Source organism: Sciurus carolinensis, unplaced genomic scaffold (assembly GCF_902686445.1).
Source record: "Sciurus carolinensis unplaced genomic scaffold, mSciCar1.2, whole genome shotgun sequence".
Classification (NCBI taxonomy): Eukaryota; Metazoa; Chordata; class Mammalia; order Rodentia; family Sciuridae; genus Sciurus; species Sciurus carolinensis.
In genome coordinates, this window is record NW_025920159.1 from 1,036,958 (window position 1) to 1,049,525 (window position 12,568).

The 12,568-nt window shown below is 35.3% G+C and overlaps 1 pseudogene; it reads right to left on the reverse strand.

Moving 5' to 3' along the window:
* The window catches only part of LOC124974649 (PRELI domain containing protein 3B-like), a 34,440-nt pseudogene extending 27,617 nt beyond the window's left edge, over positions 1 to 6,823 (reverse strand).
* Between the last annotated feature and the right edge of the window lie 5,745 nt (positions 6,824 to 12,568).

Genomic DNA, 12,568 nt, shown 5'->3' on the forward strand with positions numbered 1-12,568 from the left:
ATAAAGGTAGAATGCACTGTGATATATTCATATATGTACATAGCAAATTTGGTGGGAATATATTGTATTTTAATTTTGGGGAAATTCTTCATTTTTGTAATGATGAGTTTCAGCATCTACACATGGGATGTTTAATTGAATCTTTAATGAGCATCTGATGATTTTCATTGTTTTATAAAATCTATGTACATTCTTTCTGAACATGGATACATGTGAAATACCAGTGCATATTACACCTACATAAAATTAAACAAGGTGTTTTATACTATTTTAAAAACTGGATATACTGTGACCAAAATATGACTGGCCCTTAGTGACCAGTTTTCTCTGAAGTTATTATTTATCTCTTCCAAGATGTACATTCTCTTGTACCATCTCCCTTGGTTACAAGTGTTTGGATGAATACTGTTGTGTCCTTACATTTTCATAGTCACATATGCTGTCATTTCAGTGTGTCTCTGTGATGGGGAGTATGATATATCTTCAATAGCAAAACAGTTTCCACAATTAGATAACTTAAACTCTTCTCGAGTTTATTAGTATTCACTTGTTTTATATCTTCATCAATACTATTTGATTTTGTCTCTGATGGAATTTTATTTTATATTTCTCTAATTTCTAAAGGTGTTGAACTTTTTATGATTATTGAACACTTAGATATCCCCTGTATTAATTGCCAGTTCAAGGCTCTTGTTTGCATTTCTTTGTAGTTTCTGGCATCAAAGATATGAAAATGAATACAAAAAGGCAGATAGAGTTTGATTTCAAGAAAAAAAGGGTATTAATTGTTTAAAAAATTATTTGCCTTGTGGGGTCTCTTGGTCCAGCTGAAACCCACCAAATAGTTGAGGAGGGTGTGGAAATGGAGTTTAAGAAAGACCTCCAGAGATCAGTTTCAGAGAACTTGATCAACTTTATTGTAACATGGGCAGGCTTATATCATCAAGCAGTCACTGGGCAGAATATCTCTGAGAGTTGTTGGACCTAATGGGCTTACAACATGTGCAGAGAGTATAAACAATGGGCTGAAAGGTCACTGGCAGAAAAAATAAGAGGAAAGAAATGTGGCTGAGGATGGAAGGGGGCTAGGTTACCATAGTGATAGAGTTATTTGCAGTTAGTGTTCTAACCACAGTATCACAGTTTAGACCCTGAGAACCTCTCACATAGGCAACATAAGCCTCTTTCCACCTCATGTTCCCAACATTGCATTTTTTCTTCCCATAAGCATATAATGTAGGTTTCTTTTCTTTTTATATTGAAGGCTATTTAAAATTGAATTTTAGGTGTAACTTTGGAAATTCTAAAAGAAAAAAAATACAAAAAAATCTCTCTTCCCTATGGCTAAAGGAAAATGAATATATTTTCTTAAAATTATTTGTAAGTAAATTGTTGGATGACACATTTAGTGAAACATTCACTCTTCTTCCTTGAAGTTTTTTTTTTTTTTTTTAAATGTTTTTGACAGTGAATCATGCATTCTATTATCTGGATTTTGGAGTTTAATACAAAATCATATGGGATAAGAACTGGAAAATCCTAGAAATATGCATAAATAGTTGTTTACTGAATAATATATTATGACAATACCAAGAAAATGACTTTTATTTTTTAGAAATAGTTACTAATTTTTCTTTTCAATTTCTTATAAGCTTTATAGTTTTATTTATTTCCTGAGTCATAATCAGACCCTGGGCCTATGTTGTGCTTTTTTGCATCATGTAATCTCCAAGCATTTACCCTCATAAGTTATCTGCCTTGATAGCTGTTTCTGAAGAATTTCTTAACATGAAAGAAGGAAAAATATTTGTTTTACTCCTGGAATGTCTTCTCTAGGCACTCTCTTCAAAATGAAGAAAAAATAATATTTTTCCAGATTGACATCCCCTATGTCAGAAGCAAACAAGCCTTTGAGGAACTTTGAAGGGATTTCATACAGTTCTGTCTCTGGGTAGTTTTTGGGTGCTGCTGAATTGCCATTTAATGTCCAGAAACCTGAGTTGTCTCATCTCTACAATGAGAATAATTTTAGAGGACCCAGATGGATAATGCTCTTATGTAAGCCACCAATACATGTATATAGCCACCCAAGTCATCCACATTACTAAATATTAACGTTTGAGTCTTCCTTGTCTGAATTTCAGGTTCCAATTCTCTGGTGGCTCAACTAATTTTGTTTCTCCTTGTCTTTTTTTTTCTGTGTCCGCAGTAAGAGTTCTCTGCTCCATGCCCCTATTGCCCATGTTCAGCTATGTATAGAAAAGACTTAGAAACCTGTATTATTTGCTAACTGGTAAAGAAGTGTTCAGATTATCTCTGGCTAGTGCCTGTACTTGTTATAATCTGAACCAGGACTTCCCTAGGTTCTGGAAAGGGAGTCCCATAACCAATCAGGTAAATAAAATATGGACATAGGTGCAGACAAATCTCTTGTCTGCATTTCTTTTAGGTGAGGAATACAATTCCTTACCAATATTTCTTTTATTTTAGTTTCAAAAAAAACAGGAGAGATACTGCCCTGAGAGCAGAGAGTTTTACCAAGAAAATTTCCAGAAGTAAACTTTTTCCCACCCAATGCTGGTCATGGTCCTTTCCATTCCAGATAGCAGACAGCAAGAAAAAAATATATATATATGTAAATATATCATAAATGATATATATGTGTATATATATAATATAGTATGTACACACACACACACACACGTACACACAATTCTTTTTTGAACAAATGTCACTAACCAAGTCCTAAATTAATAAGAAAAGTTGTTTGAGTTATGTGATATATTGGAGGTATTTGTAATTGGGCTTTCAAATTAGACACTTTGTGTGTGTGTGTGTGTGTGTGTGTGTGTGTGTGTGTGTGTGAACTGGGGATTGAACACCCAGGGGCCCTTAACCAGTGAGACACATCCCCAGCCCTTTTTATGTTTTATTTAGTAACAGGGTCTTGCTGAATTTCTGAGGCTGCATTTGAACTCTTTTCCTCCTACCTCAGTTTCCCAAGCTACTGAGATTACACGGGTGTGCAACAATGCCTGGCAACACTATTCATCTTGATTCCAAACCCAGTTTCTTATTGAGGGGCTTTCATCATAGGAAGAAAAAAAAATGTCAGAGATTGGACATTAGGTCTAAGGCCAAATTGCAAAAAGTTTGCCTTTAATGCATTTAAATAATAGACTCCAAGCTTTGTATCTGAACACATGAGCCACAACTACTGCAAAGAACTGAATCCTTCACTTATAACTTACAAAAGAGTGGTCAGGTCAGGACTTTCATCTTCCTGAGATTAGGGGAATCATAGTTATCAAATTTTGAAAATGTTTCTGTGAACTGAGATTCTGGAGGCTTGACATAGTTTTCAGAGTGTGCTGTTCCAAAAATACATATACTTCACTAGTAATATTTTGTTGGTCACATAATGGTAATATTCACATAATTGATATGTTGTGTTATGTTATTAAACTCAATTTCTACTACATATTTTTATGTGAATACTAGAAAATTTTTAATTACCCTTGAAACTCATATATTATTTTCATTAAATATTACTCTTAGGGGATTCCTTCCCAGTTTAATGTTCAATCTGTTTTCTCACAAAAGAGAGCAGGGAAATTAAATGATATTTTATAGGATTGTCACTTTATTATTTCCAACCATGAATAATATATAGACACATATAATCTACAAATTGAAAATGCCTTATATGTAAGGTTAAATGCAAATATCTTTCTGGCTGGAATGGAACCCACTTCTCCAAGAAAATCTTGCCTTAAATTAGCTGCAGCCTGAGGTTCTGGATTTCAATTCCCAGCACCTCAAAAGAAAAAAGCTACAGCAAGAAACTGCCATTGTGACCTCATTCATTTATGCATTTGTTGTTACCTCCTCTTAGAAAACTCACTAGACTCAGTCTGATTATGTTAGAACATAAGCCCTGTCCACTCAGGAGCCCTTAGGTAAGTATTGTCTAATCCAGCATACAGGCAGTAAAGAGGAGCAGGCTTTGACAATGTGGTGTGGCTTTTGTCTCTGGAGTCTGCTAGTGTTGGTATCCATCTCTAGGCTCCCTCTTTTATGTTCAGGGGACCTAATTTTCTCTGCCATGCAGGTGCTGGAAGATCTTATAGAAAGAAAACCGGTCCCCTCAAAAGCCAGTAATAGGTGAGTGTGCTGTGGCATCTTGAAACTGAAGGGTAGGACTGTTTAAAACTGGATGCATTGATTAGGGTGGGAATTGGCAATTTCAGAATGGAATCCCTGTGGTAGCCTCTAGTGTCTGCAGGCCTGGTTCCTCCTCTGGGGAAGGTCATCCCTGAATCCCCACTGGACAGTCAAATGGGGCATATGTCAGCAGTAGACTCTGGAAGTCCGGTCCTATCCATGCAGAATATCTGCAGCCCCTACTTGAAGTCATATCTGAGCACATATGTGGCAGCATTCCAGCACCTTCCCAGATTGTGTGGTGGATTGTGAAGTGAGATGATCATCAGATTCACAATGCCATGTATTGTTTTCATGCATGAGAGTGACTGTGGTCTATAGGGCTTTCAGTTCTTCCTTCCTCCTGAGCTTGCTTTTCTTTCTTTTCTGGGGGGATCATTTGCCTTAATGTAGAACCTGGGTTGACCTGTTACTAAAGACTCTCCTTAACATGAAGAAGTGTCTCAATTCAAATGAACCTCCTGGGATGTTTTTGCTAGGCTCTCTCTTTAAAATAGAGAAGAAATATTATTTTTCTAGATAAATGTTTCCTCTATCGGGAGTAACCCAGACTTGGAGACTCTTAGAAGGAATTTCACACAGTTCTGTCCTGGGCAGTTGTTAGTCTGACATATGATGCTGAGAAACCATTTGATATCTAGATGCATGTGTTTTCTTATCTCTACAATTGGATGTTTTTAGAGGACTCATTTGGATCAAGGCTTCATGGAAAAATTAATATAAGTTGCTCCCACAACTGTCAAACACCTTGAAGTTACTGTGTAGATAGTGCTTAACCATTTTCTGACATACCACCACTTTTTTATTTTTTCAAAATCTTACAACCTTTTCATCAGGGTCAATCATATCATCCACATGCCCAGACACAATATGCCAACTCTTGCTTGTCTGATCCAGATTCCATTTCTTTGATATTTTATGGTACTTCCAATAATTGTATGTTCCTCCTTGGCCTCCATTTTCTCTATGTCCTCAATAAAAAGAATTCTGCTGCATGACTCTGTAGTGCATTTCCCACTTTGTTTTGAAAATATAAGACTTGGTGGTCCTTTATATTTCTCTAGACCAGCCTGTTTTATAATGAATAAACCTTGATTTAAATTCCCACATATTTAACATCAACCTATATTCTGAGATGTAAAGGTGTGTTGAGATAAATTATAGCTGGTGTTTGCCCTTGAGGTAAATTGAATCAGGATTCCCTGGATTCTGGAATGGGAGCACCAAGATGATACAGTTATATGAGAATGTTCTCATTGTGTTGTGCTATATAATACACAGGAGTGCATTTTATGTACATAAATCACATATGCTGCTTTTTTGAATTATTGTCACTTTTCAATTCTGATGAGAATAAGAAATATTGCAAGAGTTTTGTGATATGGTGTAGCTATTTTGACTGTGGAATCAGATACAGCTTATCCTGAGTCCCAGTGCTCCTACTTATTAATTTTGGGAATTCATCCACAGGAGGAAACATATATTACATCTTGGCCAAGAAGTTTAACCTCAAATTGCCAGATAAGTTTGCATTTTATGTGTTTAAACAACAGAATCAGTACTGTGGAAGATTGCAGGGTAAGTGTTTCTAACCCCTAGACATCTTCATTTTTCTGCTGTATGATGTCTGCAATGTAAAAAACCTGTGGCCAGTATGAAGTGAGAAAGAATGATCTACTTTTGGACACTTCCTGGTTGGAACTTCCCTCTCCACTCAGAGTATTTTTTCTTCTAATTTTGGGCCTGAGGAGAAATATTATTAGCGGACTCTATCCCTCAACACTAGCATGTAAAGTGATAGACCAGGCCCTTTTATGTTTCTCACATCAGGGGACCCAAATCCCTCAAATCTGGCATGTGACTATGGTAAAATGAAGTATGCTGGAGAGAGAACCAAACTTGAGGGTGTAGTTCCAAAAGCACATGTTCTTCATTGGTAGTATTTTATAAATCATATGATGGTAATATTCTCAAAAGGCTGTGTTATGTTATTAATATCAATTCCAACTCTTTCTTTTTATGCTATCAATATGAGTATTAGAAATATTTAAATTACCCTTGCACCTTAGGTGTTGTTTTCATTGGATATTGTTGCCTTAAGGGGTTGTTCCATTTAAAGTTTAGTCTGTCTCCTTACAAGAACAGAGAGCAGAATATTTAAATAACATTTTATATTAATTGCCATTATATTATTTTCATTCATGAATAATATACTGGTGTATATAACCCATAAATGGAAATGAAAACCTGCACCAGGTTAAATGCAAATGTTCTGCTGGTTGGACTAGATTCCACTTCTGGAAGAAAATATTTTCTTAAAATAGCAACAGCCTGAGGCTCTGGGGTGCAATTCCCAGATCTCAAAAAAAAAAAAAAAAAAAAAAAAAACTGCAACTAGGACCTACCATTATGTTCTTATTCATGTGCATTGGCTATTATTCACTGTCACTCACAGGAAAGGCTCCCTGATCTCATACCCCAGAGGCACGGTCTGAAGCCCTGTCCAATCAGCAGCAGTTAGAACTGTCCAATCCTGTGTGCTGACAGGGAATTGGGGGCGGGCTTCCGCTGTCTTTTCTGTTTCTCCTGAGTCCGCCATATCGACCATTTGGCTCTAGGCTTCAATCCACTCCTTAGGAGCCCCAGGTTGCTCTGCTTTGAAGGAGCTGAAAAACCCTAGGGAGAAGGACTGGATCCTGAACACCAAGAGATGGTGAGTGGGCAGTGGCATCACGATCCTGGGGAGGGAAGCTGTTGGAAGTGGAGTGGCTGTGGCAGAAACCAGACCTGGCCAATTGGAACTGCCTGCAGTCTCTGGAGTCTGCAGGCCTGAGCCCTCCTGTGGGGCAGTGCACTCTCCATCTTACTGGTCACACAGATGAGAACATGTCAGTGGCAGAGACCCTCTCACTGCCTTCCTCATCCTTGTAGGATATCCTCAAATACTATCTCAGAGGTGTGTGTGCCTGTGGCCCAGCATCTTCTGAGATATTGGTGATTGACACGGGGGCCCATTATTGTAATCAAATCTCCACATGTCATTTTCCTGCAGGAGAGCAGCTGTGGTCTGTAGTACCACATTTTCTCCTGAGCTAGCTAATTTTCATTTTTCTTTCTTTTTTCTTTTCTTTTCTTTACTTTCTTTCTTTGTGTGTGTGTGTGTGTTGCTGGAAGTTGATCCTTGGGATCCTTTACTACTGAGATATATCTCTACCAATTTCTATTTTTTATTTTAAGTCAGGGTCTAGCTTATTTGCTGAGATTGTCTTGATATGGTTTGATTTATCTAGATTTTTCTATTGCAATTAAGTGTATGATTTTTACATACATATGGATTAATATATGGATTTAGTTTATATTATGATTCCTTGTAGATTCTTGTAGTAGTTTCACAATATACATGAATATCAGGTAATGAGAAGTGCTCCTTTTGCTCTTATAATTGAAAAGTGTTCTGGCTAAAATTATATATAATTTTGTGGATGAATTTTAGAAGTTTATAGTTTCTTATTTCATTAAAAGTAAAGCATGTTAATTTTTTTATTACTGCACTATAGTTATATATAATATTTAGGTTCATTTTGACATAATCATATAAGCATGGAATATAATTTGCTCCACTTCATTACCCAGTAGTTTCTCTTTCCTTCTCCTCCTACCTTCTCCTCTCTTCCTTTTATTTATAATTTTATACATTACTGCTTTATAAATACATACAAAATTAGAACTTAACTGTGATATATTCATATAGGCACATAGCAATTTTACTGGGTGTATTGTAGGTAAATTTAGGGGAAAACTTTCTTCCTTGTAATGATGAGTTTTCTCTTCTACATGTAATGAATGTCTCATGTGCTTCTGATGATATTTATCTTCTTATAAATTCTACATATGTTCTTTCTAAACATGTATACATGTGAAATATCACATGCATATTGCACACATAAAACTTAAGCATGATGTTTTATACTATTTCTTAAACTGAATATACTATAACTAAAAATTTGACTGGCTCCTAGTAACCATTTTACACACAGATAATTTTTTTATCTCTTCCAAAATTGGCAATCACTTGAACCATGCCCCTGGGATTGTATGGTTGGTGTTTGGATGAGTACTATTGTGTTCTTACCTGTTATCATAGTCACATATATGATGTAATTTTAGGAATTCTCTGTGACAGTGAGCATCATACATCTTCAATAACAAAACTTTCCACAAATAATAATAAACTCCTTGAATTTATGAATATTCATGTGTTTTATATCATCATCAATATTATTTTGTCTGTGATGGAATTTTATATTTCTCTAAATATTTTTAATATTCCTTTAGATTTTGAGTTTTTTATAATTATTGAAGATTAGATATGAATATTCCCTGTATTAACTGGCAGTTCAAGACATTTACCTGCATTTCCTTTGTGGTTTCTGGCTTCAAAGTTAAGAAAATGTATCCAAAGAGACAGATAGAATTAGATTTCAAGAAAAAAAAAGGTTTTGCATTTAATTAATAAAAAAATTACATTTTTATTTCCCTGAGTTTGTATTGTAGATATCTTGTATGTTTTGTATTTGGAGATTATTTCAAATAAAATTCTAGGGCTTCTCTTCAAATTCTAGCAGGAAATGTAAATAAGGAAAATATCACTTCCCTATTTCCTAAACATCATTCGTTAAGTAAATTGTTGAATGACACATTCACAGAAACATCCACTACTTCCTTGAAGATATTTTGTAATGTTTTTGACAGTGGAATCATGCATTATCTTATCTGGATTTTGGACTTTAGTACAAAATCATGTAGGATAAGATTTGACATTCCAAGAAATATGCATTATAATCTATTGTTTTCTGAATGATATGTTATAAAGATAGCAATAAGTGGCATTTTTTTTTTAGATATAGTTCCATATATTTTCTTTAAAATTTATGAGTCTTTTAGATTTATTTCTCTTCTGAGTCATACTCAGTTTCTGGACCTGTGATGTACTTTTTTGCACCCTGAAATCTCCACACACTTACCTTATAAGGAATCAATGTTGATAGCTCAGTTTTTGAAGAGTTACTTAACATGAAAGTAGGAAAAAACATTTGTGTTGGTCCTGGGATGTCTGTTCTAGATACTCTCTTCAAAATGGAGTGAAAATATTTCTTCAGACACATCCTCTACATCAGGAGCAAATCAGTCTCTGAGGCGCTTGAAGAATTTCCATATACTTCTGTCTCTGGGTAGTTCTCTTTGTGCAGCTAAGTTGACATTTAATATTCAGAAAAATGTGTTTACTCATCTCTATAATGGAAATAATTTTAGAGAACACAAATGGAAAATGCTTTCCATGGAGGCCAGTAATACATGTATGTGCTTTGGCCATGGCTGACAAACCACCTGGAAAATAGATACTAATTGTTTAACCATTATCTGTCACTCATGAATTTTCTTTTCAAAGTTTGTAATGAACTTTTTACTATAGGCACCAATGTCATTCATATTCCCAACATAAAAGGTTGAATCTTCCTTGTCTGAATTCCAAATTTCAATTCACTGGTGGCTCAAGGTCATACAAATAATTGTGTTTTCTCGCACTGCTTTTACTTCATGTCCCCAATAAAAGGGTTGTCTGCTCCATACCTCTATCAGCTATGTTTAAAAAATGACATAGAAATGTAGTTTTTTTTTTTTTTTTTTTTTTTTTGCTGATTTGTACATGAGGGTTCAGATTACTTCTGGATGGTGTCAGTCCTTGTTATAAACTGAATCAGAATTTCCCCAGGTCCTAGAAAAGGAGTCCCATAAATAATCAGGTATATAAAAAGGTTTTGTTTATATGGAATTTATGTGCTTATTCTATATATGCACAAAGGTTCAGGCAATTCTCTTACCTTTTTTTTTTTTTTCAGATGAGTAATACAATTCCTTATCTGTATTTCTTAGGTTCAAAAAACTGGAGAGACACTGCCCTGAATGAAAGCAGGGAGCTTTAAGAAGAAAGCTTCCAGAGGTAGGTTTTCTCCCTCCAAATGCTGGTCATGTTCCATTCCATTCCAGATACCAGAAAGCAAGCAAAAAATATTAAAATCACACACACACAGAGGAATCCTGCTTTTATTTAATAAGTGCCAATAACCAAGTTCTAAAATAATAAGAAAATTTGTATGAGTCATGTGTAGGGGAGGTGTTTGGACTTTTAAATTAGACCCTTTTTTTTTTTGTATTTGGGATTGAACCCAGGGTACTTAACCACTGAGTCACATTCCCAGCACTTTTTAAAATTTTATTTAGTGACAGGATCTTGCTAAGATGCTGAGGCTGACTTTGAACTTGCAATCCACCTACCTGAGCCTTAAAAGCTGTGGGAATTATAGGTGTGTTCCACCATGCCTGGCAACAAAATTATCTTGATTACATGTTCACTTGCTCATTTAGGGACTTTCACCATAGGAAGAAAAATATCATAGACTGGCAGTTAGGTCTAAGGTCAGATTGCAAAATAAGGAGTTGATCTTTAATCCTGAATCCTCACTTGCCACTCAATTGGGGCATATGTCAGCCACAGACTGTCTTGTTTCTGCAGAATATTTTCAGCCACTATCTGAAGTCCTATCTGGGCACATATATGACATCATTTCAACACATTCCCAGATTGTGTGGTGGATTGTGGAGAGGGAAGATCATCAGAACTGCAACTCTTTGTATTGTTTTCCTACATGAGGATAGTTGTGATCTATAGTCTGTATGTTTCTCAGTTCTTTCTTTTACCTAAGCTCATTTTTCTGTTTTGATGGGATGGTGATACTGTGCTTTGAACCCAGAGGTCCTTTACCACTGAGCTATGTCCCTGGTACATTTTATTTTTAATTTGAAACAGATGCTGAGTCTGGCCTTAAACTTGTGCCCAGACTCAGTAGTTGCTAGGATTACAGGTGTGTGCCAACCTGATTGAATCCTCCTGAATGTTCTGAATGTATGGAAAGCAAAATGTGAAATCCAGAACCCTGTATCACAGCTTAAACCTTTATATATACCATCTCACAGCTTAAACCTTTATATATATATATATATATATATATATATATATATATATATATGTCAATAAAATCTAATATTCCAGCTCCCTGTTCATATTTTCAATGACAGCTTCCCCTATCCTCAATATTATCAATTATTTCCCCCTATTATATTTCAAATGAGTGCATTATTTTTTAAAATTCTTTCTTGTTTTTCTTTTCTTTTCTTTTTTTTTAAACCAAGAACTGGATAGAACTTTCTACAGGATTTATTTTCTGGCTGGGTGCAATGACAAATGTGTAAAATCCCAGAGACTCAGGTGGCTAAACCATGAAGAGTGTAATTCTGGGGTCAACTTCAGAAATTTAGGTTGAGCATAAGCAACTTAGAAAGCCCTGTCTCAAATTTTTAAAACACAGACTGCGTATGTAGCTCATATTTAACATGCCCCTGTGTTAAATCCCCAGTACCATAGAAAAAGGCAAAAGCAAAGGCTTTTGCTGTTATTATTTATGAGATTTTCACATGATAGAAAAGTAGAGAAAAATCACTTCACCTTTGTAAAAATATGTGATTGTATTCTCCTTTTGTCTCTCCAAGGTCAGTTGCCTTGTCAAACTGTGTTATGTTGAGAGTCCCCCTGATGGAAATTATGTAAGAAAGTGCCATTTCCCTCTCTGCTATTTTCCTGGTACTGTTTTAGAGCTATCTGATATGAGAATCCCACACCTGAAATATCTAATGTCTCCTGAGAGTCTAGTGAATATCAGTACTTGTTAGACAGTAGACTTAGTTTAGGGAGTATAGTTTTTCAGAGAAGTAGCTGAGTGCCCTAAAACTAGAAGAAATGTGGGGTACCCCTCATCCAAAATGCACTTGTTTCCTGACCTTGGTTACTGCAAATACTGCTATAATGAAGATGAGAATGCAACCATTTATTTAGCACACTGTTTTCAAATACTTTGGCAATGCACCAGAATTATTATTATTCTGTTAGTTATTAAAGAACTTTCAACTTTCAATGCTTTTTAAAAATTGGTTTTACTAAATTTATTTCTAGCAGTTTAAAGTGTTTCTTTCTTCCATGTCTTTATAATTGGGGTACTTGTTATTCCACTTTTTGATAGCAGCCATTCTAACAGCTGCACTCAGGTCACAGAAACTCTTATAGTAGAATGGTGCACTAATTCATGATGCAATTTTTTTAGAATCGAGATTGTCTTATACTCCTTGAATGAAGGTGATAAGATCCTATTTTTAGAAATAAATAGGGATCTATACTTTTATCTCTTTATCTTCACTCCTGGCAGGGAATGTAGTCCATAGAAATTCTTGC